This window comes from Phocoena sinus, chromosome 3, assembly GCF_008692025.1.
Source record: "Phocoena sinus isolate mPhoSin1 chromosome 3, mPhoSin1.pri, whole genome shotgun sequence".
Taxonomy (NCBI): domain Eukaryota; kingdom Metazoa; phylum Chordata; class Mammalia; order Artiodactyla; family Phocoenidae; genus Phocoena; species Phocoena sinus.
The window spans coordinates 141214531-141229696 of NC_045765.1; the positions used below are offsets into that span (position 1 = coordinate 141214531).

General features: G+C 40.2%; 1 protein-coding gene across 5 annotated transcripts in view; it reads left to right on the plus strand.

Annotated features, from left to right (window-relative positions):
* The window catches only part of DAB2 (DAB adaptor protein 2), a 52894-nt gene that overhangs the window by 13913 nt on the left and 23815 nt on the right, over nt 1-15166 (plus strand). The window lies entirely within an intron of this gene.

Here is a 15166-nt window from a genome sequence, read left to right on the forward strand (position 1 = left end):
AGAATTTTGCAACAGGTCATTAATGGTTCAGAGAACAGATGAGATTGCTCTAAAAGCTAATGAAACCACTTGCTTAAATATTACATTTTTTATGAATCAAGTAAATTTCCTTCACAGTGAATCATTGATGTTGACATTGCTGTGTAGACTAATCAGAAACTTTTCTGTAGTTGAATATAAATATGACATCTCATAATTGGCCAGGAGGTCTCAGTGCAAGCCCAGCAAAGTGGCCGGCAATAAGGAACCATGCCTACTGGTTCATCTCACGCTAAAACTATAGACCCATGTGGCACCCCCATGATTTGTCATCTTAAGAAGGCAATGAAACCCAACAGGGATGGTGTACATGCAGCAGGCCTGGGAGAAGGAAGAATTCTCATCTCATCTGCTTATTCTGGGAAAGTCTCCTCATAGTAAGTCACATTTTTGACCAATCGCTTGCCCTAAAGCCAAGCCTTGACCATTGGGTGATACCTGTGACCGTGAGTGCTAGGCAGGTTATAAATAATGACAATGCAAAGGGCAAATACTTGACACAATTTCTTTTTTTTTTTTTAATTTTGTTGAAGTATAGTTGATTTACAATGTTGTGTTAATTCTTACAGTTTCTAGCCAAAGCTCTGAGAGCTAGAAAACAGACACACTTCACAGGCTTTTAGTGCAACTGTTAGACAATACAGTATTCTCACTATTAACTTAAGTCAAATTCATTTAACGGGGAAGGAGTAGAGGGTTAGCCAGCATTAGACTCACACTAACGACATCTGCAGCTGGAGATGATTTTGAATAACACATTTTGAAAGACACAGACATAGATCTAATAAATGAGTCTTTACAGTCCAAAAAGCCAGAGAAACTAGATTGTCCTAGTATATAAATTTATCATTTCAAATCTGTTAAGCTCGTTGGGAAGTAGCAATTCTTTTGTCTCTATATGAATTGATGGTTTATTTAGTTAAGGCGTTTATTGCTTTTTAAAATACCCAAACTGAGTTGTTTATCAGGCTACCAGTGTAGGTTTATAGGAAACAGCATACTGCATTGAATATTACTTCATGTAAATATAAAGTTAAGACACTGATTACTTCTTCAATCTTGCAAAATAATATTAGGTCAAAAGTAAAAAAAAGAAAAATTATGCTGGACCTGGGGAAGAAAAATCTCATTTTCCTAGGCTCCTCCAAGCCATTGGTTAACACCATCCGAGGAACTTATCTTTAAAAAAAGAGAAAAACAGTAAATGAAATATTCGAGACTTGAGCCTTTGAAAATGGTGTATAATGACATAACCAGGGCAATTTTCTTAGATACCTTGTTTTTATGCAGCTGGTACAAATTTGATTTTTTCCCCCCTTTCTCCCAGCTCTGGAATGATTTTAATATTAGAAGAAATGACTTAAGAAAACAATCCAGGGGAATATATATGTTAGAAAACCTTCAAAGTCACTCTTTAAATCCCAGAATAAACTTTTTGAAATCTGTACAGATTAAGGTGATACTTGAGATTTTTCCTTGTGTTCTTTGATTATTGCAACCAAGAAAGAAAATCAGTAAGCTGTATCTTCATTTTCTAAGAACTCTTAACTTGGTGCTCGGAAACACCACCTCCATTATTCTAACTTTATTTGTAGAATCACTTAAATGATTGCCAAAGGTGGGATAGAAATTGACTTCCTGAAAGCTTCTTTAGATTAATAATGGTTAATGTTTGGAATCATATACGGGTGGCTTTTTCCCTGAAGGCTTTAGTAGATACAACGTTCCCTGAATTACTCTTCCAGACTCGCCAATTAATTGTACATCATGATCCCTAAGGTAGATGTCTAGACATGTTTGTGGAAGCGAGGACCAGTTAATGGTGATGACTTACATGATTGTAACAGGTAAAATTTTGGTTGCATTCTCATGAATTTATGCATAGAATTCACGAAACAAAACCTGTCTCACCTACTTAGACTTTATAAGCCAAAGTCTGATATTAAGTGGTAGGATTTTTTCTTGTAATTGGAACTTCCTTTGCTCATCTATCTCTGCGGTGAATGAACCATATACAGATATTTCGATAAACTAGAACACTTTGTTACATACATTGTTCAATGTAGTTGCTTCAACTGCGAAGCAATTAAAATCCCAAATCTGTTTCATTTAGCATGAGTTAATATGCTGCCATTTAGAATTTTTCCATCCCTCAGTTTAAAAATGCACTGACTTATCCCCATGTGCTTATTTGGTCCAATTCAGGGGTTCCCAACCCCCAGCCGCGGACTCGTACCAGTTTACAGCCTGTTAGGAACCGGGCCACACAGCAGGAGGTGAGTGGCTGGCAGGCGAGCCACGCTTCATTTGCCGCTGCCCATCGCTCATTACCACCTGAAACGTCTCCCATCCCCCATCCCCCCAACTCCGTGGAAAAATTGTCTTCCACAAATTCGGTCCCTGGTGCCAAAAAGGTCAGGGACCGCTGCAATACCATTTCCCAAAAAATGAGAGAATAATGATGTCGTGTGAACCTTAGTTCAAGTTCAAGGATGCTTGTGCGTTTCCACCACTTTGTCCATCTCACTCTGCAGTAGCTTTTTTTTTTTTTTTTTTTTTGGCTGCGTGGCATGCAGGATTTTAGTTCTCCAACCAGGGATGGAACCCGTGCCCCCTGCAGTTGGAAGCATGGAGTCTTATCCACTGGACTGCCAGGAAAGTCCCATGCAACAGCTTCTTAGAGTATTTGTGTGCACACAAGTTCAAAGCAGGTGGGCTAGCTATTTCAGACCATTTTTGGAACCTGTCTCCTAAATTTTTAGTACTTGAGTAGAATTAATGTATCACCACAAGAAGCAAGAAAACAAGTTGGCAGACTCACCCTTCTCCTTGTCTAACAGAATCTGCAATTACCTGGGGATTTCTTATCTGTTAACTTATCTAATTTGGCCAGCAACCAAGAAGTAAGCAAGTGAGCCTATATGCTTATTTCTTCTGGACGAGTTCCCCTGGCCTTTCAGATAGCATTCTGGAGACTTCCTAACCTTCGGCATGGTAGAGCACTGGTGTCGGGTGGGGGGAGAGGGCTGGTTATCAGGTTCCTGGTTCTCTGTAAACCTGAAATTCAACAAATAAAGAGAAAGTCCTTTTTATTTTTATTATTTTTTAAAATATTTACTTATTTATTTATTTGTTTGGCTGCATTGGGTCTTAGTTGCGGCATACAGGATCTTTGTTGTGGCGCACAGGCTTCTCTCTAGTTTTGGTGTTCTGGGCTCCAGAGTGTTTGGGCTCAGTAGTTGCGGCACGCTGGCTTAGTTGCCCCATGGCATGAGGGATCTTAGTTCCCCGACCAGGGGTCAAACCTGTGTCCCTTGCATGGAAGGTAAATTCTCAACCACTGGGCCACCAGGGAAGTCCCTCTTTTTATTTTTAAATGACTCCTTTTTCCTTCATCTTGTTTGAAAACAACCAAGTCTTCTCTAAGGGAAATCAGCTAAATCATGAAGAAGATATCGTTTGACTTGTATATTGAATTATGTTTTGGCTTCTGTTTTTCTCTGTGGATGTCACTGTAATAACTACTAAATTAAACAGGTGATTCAATCTATGGTTTTTATTAGTAGGCTTTTCTCAGAGATTTGCATTTTTTCCTGTTTCTCCTCCTTAGGGCAGTTTACACTAATCACTTTGCAGTAGCGTCTTTCTCAGACTACAATAAAAGTTCATTTTTAAACGGTTTAAAAAAAATCCTTAAAGTGATAGTTAATATATTCAGCACACAGGTAACAGTAAGTGTTTAAAAAAAACCCAACCTATTCTTATCTATGGGGTTAGCAGGGCCATTGTCATTCTTGGAGATGAAGCCCAAATGCCCTGTTGGCTGTAGATATCTTGCCCAACTAGAAGAGATCATGTCAGACGTGGAAATAGGAGCCATTGGCAAAGTCTCTCATGGAAGGTTAATACCAACTCTAAGGGTAGACTGAACACTAAAACAAAGGGCATATTCTACTGAAAAGGCCACTCAGAACCAGAGATAACATATTAGAATCAAATAACTTAAACTCATCTTATGTTGGGTCTACATAGGTATAAGAACTCTTTTCATGGTTTTGGTCTATGTACAGAAATGTAACACAAAAGAAGTCCTGACTGTCTACACACACTTACTACGTACACCTCAGTTTGACTACTCTGTGCAGGTGTTACAAGGCAGCTGGATTCTTCTCCCTTTAAACTCTCCAAAATACAGCACATCTCTGAAACGTGAGTTACAGAAAGATACAGAAACACTCAAGCCATGGCTTTGAAGATTATATGAACGTGGGGCTCTGCCTAGGAACGGAAACCACGTTGGAATTTAACATAATTCAACCAGGTTATTAAAGAAGAAACTAAATATCAAGCAGTGTTTCTTGCACTGGTTTTGGAAAGTTTAAGATAACCTGCCTGCTTTTAAAATGGCCTGATATGGTATATCATAAAATAATTCTACTAGTGTATGTAAATGTTTGTTTATAGCTTAATGTTAAAATACAAGTACCTTATTGTATAGTACAGGAAACTATACTCAGTAATTTGTAATAACCTATAAGGAAAAAGAATCTGAAAGACCATATATAGATATATGAACTGAATCACTGTGCTATATACACCTGAAACTAACACCACATTGTAAATCAACTATACTTCAATAAAAAATAAAGTAAAATAAAAGGCAGTGCACACATACATGCATCAAAAGATACGTAGTAGAATATTCATAGAAGCAGTGTTCAACACAGCTCCAAAGTGGATAAAATTTGTGGTGTATTCATACAATGAGATACACGGCAATGATAATGAACAAGATACAACATGGCTGGAGCTTCATAAATATTATGGTGAATCAAATAAACCGGACACAGAAGCAAAAAAAATTTTTTAAGTAAATAAATAAGATGCAGGTGCTTCTAAATAACGTGCTTTCTTGAGCTCTTCTAATATCCACGTGGACTTTCAAGATGACTATTGTAATGGCACTCAAGTAGAAAGTGGAACATGTTTAACAGTTAAGATTTACATATGCAAGCATCATAGGTGAAATCACAGAGGGACTCAAATGAATAAACTGTGTATCCTGAAATCCACGTGCTTGGTGTGCTACATGGCTGGGCTGACGTCATTCAGATTATTTCATCTGGGAACGAGAAAGCACAACTTGATACTGTGCATTCTAGGAAACAAACTGCTAAGAGTCATTTGTATGATTTATTTAAAAACTAGCTTGGAATTAGGAAGAAGGGTGAGTTTTGGTAGAAGTATGTTAAAGTAACCTGGGAAGGATAGACATGAAAACGATGAAGTATTTGCTGGTCAGCTGGGTAAGTATATGTAGATATGAGGGAAGATTATTGAAGAAGGTAGGAATAGTGTCAGTGTATTGACCTAGAAATCAAATGTGCAATGACAGTCCTTTTCCCTCACTCTGATTCATTGGTATTTTGACTACATTTTCCTGTAAGCGACAAGCATAATATCCACTGTACATTTAGATACCAAATTCAAAGTAAAAATCATGTGTTTTCGTATCATAATGCTTCTCAAATTATTGCCCCAGAGGCCCTGCAATAGAAAAATTCCAGAGGCTTCCGTGTTAGTAGTTTTGGCTTGTTTCTTTTTTTAATTTAAAACCCTAAAATATTTCATATAAATTGTTCAATCCTTAGAATACTCTCTTCCCTTGCCTTTAGGATGGGAGGTAAGCAGAATGAAGTATAGTGTTCTACTTTACCATCTAATAGTACAAAATAGAGTTCTTCTAAACTCAGATTTTAAAACTAGTTTATTCCATTCACCCATTCTGGTTATCTATGAACGTTTAGCTTTTCAGAATCTTATTCCTTCCACTTGCTTTTTTGGTATACTTTCTGGTTACTATCGCTTCATAACTAGACCAGACTCGGTGAGGACGCCCTTCTGTCACTGTCAGCATGGTATTCCCAGCGTTATGACAGCACCAGTGTGAGCTACTGTGCTACCACTAAACCATGATGGCTTTTGTCCACTAAAGCAAGTGCACTGGTGACTGAAGCAGGTGCTACTCTCTCAGGTCCTGCAGTGGTGACCCAGGGTAGGGGGAGAAGTGCTCTGCAGAGTTCCATCACGTCCCCACAGGCCCTCTAGTCACACAGCTCATTCAATGTGCTCATACATATCACCCACCAGCCAGGGTACTGAGGCCCGCCCAAAGTGCCAACATACCTTCTTGGCTGGGTTCGATGGGAACCCTGACATTTGAGCCCAGGTCTTGAGTCTAGACATTTTGTCTTCTACCCGTTCCTCAGACATAAGGGGTTTTTCCACCCCTCCCTCCCATCTCTGCCCACACACACCACCCCATGTTGGATCACTTCAATCCACTGGCCATTTCCCAGAAATGTCTTGGCTTGGTATACAAATTTACCCACTAGATCGTCAGCCTTTGTCAAGCCTCTCCTACCCCCTCAAAAGCCATACTATCCTTTCCCCCAGAACAATGGATTCCTAATAGCCTTTCCTAGAATTAAAGGGAATCACTCCTAGCTCCTTCCATAGGTGACTTGGTATCTCACTAATAGAAAGAGAAGCAGCTAATAAGGTAGTTCAAGATGATACTTAATATTATGAACTTCACTCAAGGATGCAGTCATTAACTTACCAATCTCTCTTCCCCACATAGCTCCTGAGGGACAAGTGAAAAAAGGACAATAGCAACAGATAAGGAACAAATACCACATCGTTAGGGGGATCAGGGCCCAATAACCACCAAATGCAGAGCTCTGGTAAATCTAGGTTGAAGCACACTGCACACTAGACCAGAAATCCCCCATTCTCTTTTCCATGTCAAGTTGCACCCGCTACATCACCCTGCCCAACTCACTCGAGATATACAGAGCACATGTACCATAGCCTAGTTGAGCCAGTCCAAATGGTCCCTGGTGTCAGGGTTACCACAGCCTACCCCAAATGATCCAATGCTAGCAATGTAAAGCAGTGGCACAAACATGATTTTCAAATCTCCAAAGTATCAATGTCACTTCCTTCCCTTTGTAGAAGGGAGCTAAAGGATAAAGTTGGATTTCAGTTTTTCTATTCTGTTCAGTTGAAGCTAGAGGAAGTCACACTCAAAAACTGGGATAGAATGATTAGCTGAGATGTTAAAATTGAGATGGGTATACTCTCTCATGTCAATTAATCCAACCCCAAGCTTCATGTGTCTGTATTCACAAAAATTCCACACAGCCCAACGACCGCAGAGATATTCCAACAGTACTTTCTTTCTTAGAGTTTGATTAGGTGTAAGGAGGGATTCTAGAATCAGTCTGCTATGCCTTTGTTCACACAAGCATATTAACTTGTGCCCAGCTTGCCAAGAGGCTAGAGCATACTCTAATTGTGAATCTACACATTCTACTTTTTCTAACCCTAGTAAAGTGTTCAAAATAACAGTCATTGCACTGAAACAACTAAGGAATGTGATTGCAAAATTGATTGTAAATAATACTTCAGTTAGACTAGTGAACTATTTTTAGACATTTCTAGTGAATCTGCTGCATTGCCCAGTCTAGAGAATGGGCCTTCATTCAGATAACATTAAGCTCCTTCTTAAAGCCTTAAACTCTCCCAAACACTTTTATTACGATGACTGTTCTTTAGGCCCTGTTAGGAGATACTCCTAATAAAAAGTTATTTTAAAAACAAAATGGGTGGAGGTGAATACAAAATTAGGAGAGGTCATAATGAGTCAGGAATAGTGGAAAGGGCTTCCCTGGTGGCGCAGTTGTTGAGAGTCCGCCTGCCGTTGCAGGGGACGCGGGTTCGTGCCCCGGTCTGGGAGGATCCCACATGCCGCGGAGCGGCTGGGCCTGTGAGCCATGGCCGCTGAGCCTGCGCGTCCGGAGCCTGTGCTCCACAACGGGAGAGGCCACAGCAGTGAGAGGCCCGCGTACCGCAAAAAAAAAAAAGAAAAAAAAAAAAAGAATATTGGAAGTTGGAAGTTGCCAACTCAAGAACTCAAACTTCCTATCGTGCTTTAAAAACAACAACAACAAAATAAAACACTAAAAGGCCAAGCCCTGAATAGTAGAGAATGTACTGAAACAATGTGGATTCTTTGATCTGTGGGTTGCATCTCAAACCTAGCCAAATACTTTCTTCCAAGCAGCCAAATTAAACATTAATGAGCCAGTTTGACCAAGAAGGACTCCAGCTACATAGGCAAAAGAGAATCCAGTGACAATGTATCATTAGACCACATAAAATCCTTTTTCTGTTTTGGTTCAGAAAACATCTATGAAATTCCATGTTCAAACTATTCTGCTAAATTATCTTCTTGTTGTTGGCTTGGTATATCTACTAAATGGGAGGTGTTCTTGGTTCAGTCTCTATATCATGGGCCTTGTACAGCCTTCTTAAAAAACAGTTTAAAAAAAAAGCTGACTCGGGCTTCCCTGGTGGCGCAGTGGTTGAGAGTCCGCCTGCCGTCGCAGGGGACGCGGGTTCGTGCCCCGGTCCGGGAGGATCCCACATGCCGTGGAGTGGCTGGGCCCGTGAGCCATGGCCGCTGAGCCTGTGCGTCCGGAGCCCTGTGCTCCACAACGGGAGAGGCCACAACAGTGAGAGGCCCGCGTACTGCAAAAAAACAAAACCAAAACAAACAAACAAAAAAAGCTGACTCGTACAATCTCTAGAAATAAGACACTAGAGTCTCATTTTAGGATCTAGATTTCTCCTGGTACCAACTCTTATCCACAACCAGCTGTTTAACAATTAGACAAGTTATATACTCTTTCTTGCCCTCAGTTTCCTAATCTTTGTAATGAAAGGGTGTGACCAAATTATTCCCTAGGTTTCTTCCAGCTCAGTAGTCTAACCCACTTGGTATTTCTTTAAGGGGACAAAGGATTATGGAAGTTAGACTACTGTACCTCAGAGTTGTCAGTACATTAGAATCATCTGCGAATCTTGAAAATATACTGGTGCCTGCATCTCTTCCTTCATGGATTCTGAACTAATGGATCTGGGTGTGACTTGGGCTTCAGCGTCTTAAGAGCTCCACATAAAATTCCCCAGGGGATGTGAGGTAGACCTTCTAAACTGCCAGTGGTAATGATGTAGGCTTAGATTTGACTCGGGATTCATTAGAACAGGCCTCTCTGCATAACTTAGAGTAGTTTTTATTCCCACAGTCCTGTTCCTGTCAGAACCTACCTTCTAGAGTCACAGAAGCCAGAGTTGGACAGGATGTGGCTCTAACAGTGTTTCTACTTACTAGCTGTTCACCTATTGGCCCTGCTTGTTCTAAAATCGTTTAAACACTTGCTGTGGAAGAGCAATGTTGGCTACAACGCAAGACTGCATACACGACACATAGTGTCCATGAAACCAGCTGTGATTTAATCACAGCTGCCAGTTGTTGAGCGCTTTCTGTATGCGAGGCACTGAGGTCTCTACATCAGTTCTTACTGATTTTTATAACAACTCTGCAAGCTATATTCCCATTTTACAGGTGGAGAAATGAATATTAGATAAGTTGCCTCAAGCCACTGTGCTAGAAAGTAGTGAAAGTATGTAAGACTTCCAAGCCTGAACTCTGAGCTGCTATACTATCTCACCTCTACCCAGAATTAACTGTCTGAGGAACTCTTAACTCTGGTCTGACTTGATTCCAAAGATAGGGGACATTTTTCTGGTTCAGAGCTTTATAGGTTCTATCAGTCCTGTAGCATCCTTCCTAGGGGTTAACAGCAATGATACGTGCTCTCTGTAAATGCATAACTAGTGTATACCTCCTTGACTTAGGCATGTTTTGTTCCTGAGGCCCCTACAGCAGTGTCAGCATTTACAAGAAAATCTCGTAAGGACTCCTTTTCAGCGTGTGTTAACATAATCTTATTTCCCCAGTTAAATAAGCTGCAAAAATCTTACTGTCTACTCAACTTGGCCTTTGCAGAGAAGAATAAACCTTCCTAAAAGCATAGAAAGTCAAGCAGTTAAAGGAGAATAGCTTTACATCAAACACCAGAAACTTGGCTGCATCATTTCTGGCAAGGTCCCTTATTCTCAAAAGGCTACTTTGAAGATAGTGGTGAAGGCTGTTTGCTGCCCTCTTGGACCTCGAGATCTGCCCTAGAGGTTAATATTTCACATGTCCTAGTTCATTAGCTCAGCTGAGACAGGCATAAAGTTCCAAAGGACAAGAAAGCACATTTCTGACCTGTACAAAGTGCTGGACACTAGCAAAGACATTTATGTTGCTTTGTTCTTGATTCTCCTTAACTCGCTTTCCTGTGTCTATTTTACGTGGCTCTGTCCGGAAAGTTAATTGATATGTTAAAGTCAATGGGCTTATGACTTTGAGACCAGCTGAAAAAATACAGGTTAAAATCAGTGGAATTAAAAAAAAAAAAAGTTAAGTGCAGCAGCATATATAGTAGGAAAGGGAACACAGATCATGTTCAGTTTGAGCCCAGTGACTTATTAGTGATTGATCTTGTGTTACCGAGTCCATTTCAGTATTCATAAAATAGATACACAGTCTATTCCATAGAGCTGCCAGGGTAAGTGTTTTAAGGACTTGGTAGGTTAGGTGTTTGTACCATCCCCCTTAACATTAAAAACAAGTCTTCTACCGTTTGTGGAATGGGGCTACCGTCAAATAAGTTCTTAACTCAAGTTATTCCTTTTACCAGCATTGAGACTGACCAAGAAAATATCTCTCTGCTCAAGGATAGTAGGTGAAAAGATAGACTGGGAGGGAGGTGGCAAACATGTGTCATGATATTGCTTTAGAACGCTGTAATCATTCATTAGAGTCATTGCTGATACCAATACACTCCTATTGGTGGAAAAGGTAAGGAGGAATAAGGAGGCACCAGCCAAATTCGTCCCTACACAAATTTGTCCCTTCTGAGTATTCCAAGGTTCTAAATACTTGCATGAATAACTTTAAGTGCTAAATAAACTATAGCAGATTGTTTTCTAGTGCAAAGGACATAGTCATCTGAAGATGACTCACACAGTCTTCTGGTATACATTTCTCAGAGCCTTCTCAGAAACCCAAAAACAACGTGTTGCAGAATCTCTCCTGGTCATCTGATTCTTGTGCCATGGAAAGGGCAAGTCCCCACATGGTTTGTATTAAGTCCAAAATCCAAGTTAGATATCTTTACTCAAATGGAGCTAATTTTATTGACTCAGCATAATTTCATTTACAACTTTCTATTCTATATTAGGCCTTAAAAAGGAGTCAAAAATGATGGGGAGCTGTTCGTGTGACCTTTTGTATATGTTTCTGAACTTTAATTAGTAATCCCTCTTTTATGATAACATCCCTCGTGTGTCTGTTTCCTGATTAGTTTCTGGTCCTTGATCAGAAGAGTCCCTGGGACTAAACCCAGTGAATGAGAAGGACTAGACCTGCTGGTTGTCCTACACCCACTTGTTCCCCTTTATTAAAAAATCCCTTAGCTTAATGCAATCTAGACACTTTCTTCAGCAATGCCTAGGTTTGGGAAAACAGTCATGGGAAATGGTAGGGCATCTTTTGGCCCCCAGGTCCCTTTTTCACACCCAAAGCCTTTCCAAAAATCAGTTCATTATAAAACCTGCTAAAGGTTTTATGAGCACAGCTGACAATTCTGTAACATTGTTGGAAGGATTATGCATTTGAATTTTAAACATTGGATTTAAGTTGATTATTCCTGTGGAGGGACCTAAGTCTGGAAGCAAGACTTCTGTCTACCACATGTCAAATGGTAACTTGGACATTTGGGAAATCTGTTCTCTTTAAACCTGTGGAGAAAGAATGTTTATCACTCTGGTATACACATAACTGGATGTACACTTCTGTTAAAATTTTTCGATAAACTTTAATGTTTCTTTGTAAGGGGATTTATCTTTGAGTCTTGGAGCCTATGGGCAGAATCTACCTTCCAATCATTTCAGGGAGCATGGATACATTTTAAATTGTATGGCCTACAATGGAGACCTGCCCTTGGCTATTACAACCCACCATACACATCCATTTTCTTCAAGGAATAAGCTAAGAAGCTAAAGAAACCTTTTCTCCCTACTTTTTTCTCCCTTGCCCCTTGTAACTGCTCATCCCCAACAGTGAAAGGATATAGTCAAAAGATACCAAGTACCTTAAAACAATCCCAGTGCTGTGAAAAGTTGTAGTTCAGTATCTAACAAGAGAAATTTTTTGCTTTAAAACCAAGGTAGCACCACTCACTTTAGAGCTCTTCCATTTTGGCCCTGTCTGCCGACACCAGATTTGATGCTGGTTTTGAGTTATAAGGTTGTTACATCTTGTATCACTTTTATGACTAAACCGCACACCACCATTCCCTCTCCCAAGCCCCCTCAGAGTGCTCTGTGGCACTTCTCAAATTCCATTAAAATACTCTCACTTTAGGATAAAACTTCCCATGTTTAATGAGCTAATAAGTCTTTTCTTCTCAGAAATAATATGTATGCTACAGAAAAGTATGGTATCAGCTTTAAAGGTGGGCGACAAACTCTTATGCCAGGTTACTTTCCAGCCAGAATTGGAGGGGAGGAAGGGAAAGTCTTCAGGGACAAATAGGTAACTGGGATGGGCAGGAAAATGGGGGAAAAGGGAGCTATGCTGATTTGAAAAGGGAAGGAGTCAAAACCAAAATGTTTTCTAAAAGAAATGAGAAGTATTGACGTTTCTATCCAAGAATGAAAGAAAAGGATGTTGAAGATACGTAGGGGTAAAATATTTGAGTCTCATATATAAAGTGAAAAAGTCTCAATCTTTGTCCTAAATGCAAGGGGAGCCCCAAGATTAAGTAGGAAATCCTTCAATGTTATTCTAAAATTTAGGGAGCTTCATCATTTAACAACAAAAATCTGGATTATCCCAATTCAATAAACACAAGCCATGGACTGGAGCTTCAGGGCTGTCATGGGAGCAAAAAATGGTGGGAAAAGGGCTCTCAAAGAGGTGTAGGTATCTGATGCATGCAGTCGGATACCCCCAAAAGGATGAAAGCGAAGTAATTGGATTTGGTCAAGAGAGCCATTAGCAGCTGAAGTTGACTTGCTGTGACTAACGTTAAGATGAACAGTCCTATGAAGGGAAGGGGATATGAAAAGGTGGAGGGTAAGTGCCCATCAATTTTAGATGTTTAGATCATAAGATGATAACTGGAGGACTACAGGGTCACACAGAAATGTTTTCCTTATTTCTAAGATGAGATGAGCAACTGATAGAAGAAAGGGCCCACTGGGGAGAAGGTGAGGATGCAGGAGGATGAATGCTGATGTGTCTCCTTAGATCAGAGCTTATCTCACCTCCTGACATAGTTAATGTGGGTAAATATCCTCTTGATTTGGGATACGTTCTCTGAAATTAAGAAAATTATTGTTGGCTTCCTGAAATTAGAAGAGTATGGATATGACTAAGAGATTTATCATGTTGTCAGGAAATAAATCTTGGAACCATGAAGCCAACCAAGGCACACAAAATAGAGGTGGTGTATTAGTTTCCAAGGGCTGTCATAACAAATTACAAAAAACTGGGTCACTTGAAACAACGGAAATATATTCTCTCACAGTCTTGGAGGCCAGAAGCCCCCAAATCAAAGTGTCATTGGAGTTCGTTCCTTCTGGAGGCTCTGAGGGAGAGCTCATTCCACGCCTCGCCCTTAGCACCTGGTGGACATTGGCAGTCCTTGGCGTTCCTGATTTGTAGATGTATCAATCCCATCTCTACCTCTGTCTTCATATCACTTCCTCCATGTGTCTCTGTGTCTCAAACTTCCCTTTGCCTTTCTTTTATAGTGACATTTGTTACAGAATTTAGGACCCTCCCTAAATCTAGGATGATCCCATCTCAAGAGCCTTAACTTAAAGACAATTGCAAATACCCTTTTCTCAGATAAGGTCACATACAAGGGTTCATGAGTTAGGACTTGGATGTATCTTTTTTGTGGGGGGGTGAGGGGCACTCTAAGTATATAATAGAGCATCTCTGTAGCCAGCATGAGGCTTCCCATGTGAGACTCATCAGCGTAGTGTTTAAGGAACTCTGGCTTGGGGCCAGACAGCCTGGGTTGGAGACCTGGTTTCAACTTAGCAGCTGCGTTGTTTAAAACCTCTGTGCCTTGGCCTTCCCTCTGGAAAAGTGAAATAATACTGTATCATAATACTCATAGAGTTACCATGAACGTTCTGCAGTTAATACAGTTAAAGGGCTAATAGTGCCTGGCCCCCAACTAAATCTTGAGTAAATAAGGCTTTGAGTCCCCTATAGTCTTCACCTGTAAATAGACTGTCTCCCAAGCCACCTACCAGTCAGGTGTCTCTGGGCAAAATTAACTACTAATGGGACTTCCCTGGTGGTCCAGTGGGTAAGACTCCATGCTCCCAATTCAGGTAGCACGGGTTCGATCCCTGGTCGGGAAGCTAGATCCTGCATGTTTACCAAAACTAAGAATCTGCATGCCACAACTAAGTAGCCCGCATGCCACAACGAAGATCCCACATGCTGCAACGAAGACCCGGCACAGCCAAAATGAATAAATAAATATTTTTAAAAAATTCTTTTTAATTTTTAATAAAAAAATTAATGACTAAATCTTCAAATGAAATAATTCAGATAACATTAACCATATACAGATTTGTGTAATTGTGTATGTATGTATTTTAAAAGACTGTTAAGATTATAAAAAAATGAAGAGAGCTTTTGGGGGTAGGACGAATGTACCAGCCCATTCATGGTCTTCACAGGATTACACCACCATGAGTGGCTTTTCTTTGCTTTAGCCTTCAGTTCACGTCGAAAGTTAACCTTCCCTAGCGCTCTCAGGAGCTGTGTAGAAATTTTCACTCCTGGGAGGTGAAAGAACCTTTTGAAATGTTAGTTTTGACTTCTGTGTGCTAGCAATGACGACTTTTTTTTTGTTTTACCTACTGTGGTACATAGGCGAGCTTTGTGGAGCACATACCAAAGGGTTCTGAGGATAGTAATACTAAATAATAGCACCAAATATGTACAATGAGACACCCCAAAAATCCATTCTTTCCCTGATATGTGCGCTAGTGTCAAAAATGGATGGCTTTTAAAATATAGTGCTTAGATAGCTCTGGAGATCATGTGCAGAATCTTAATACTTAAAAAATATTTATCTAT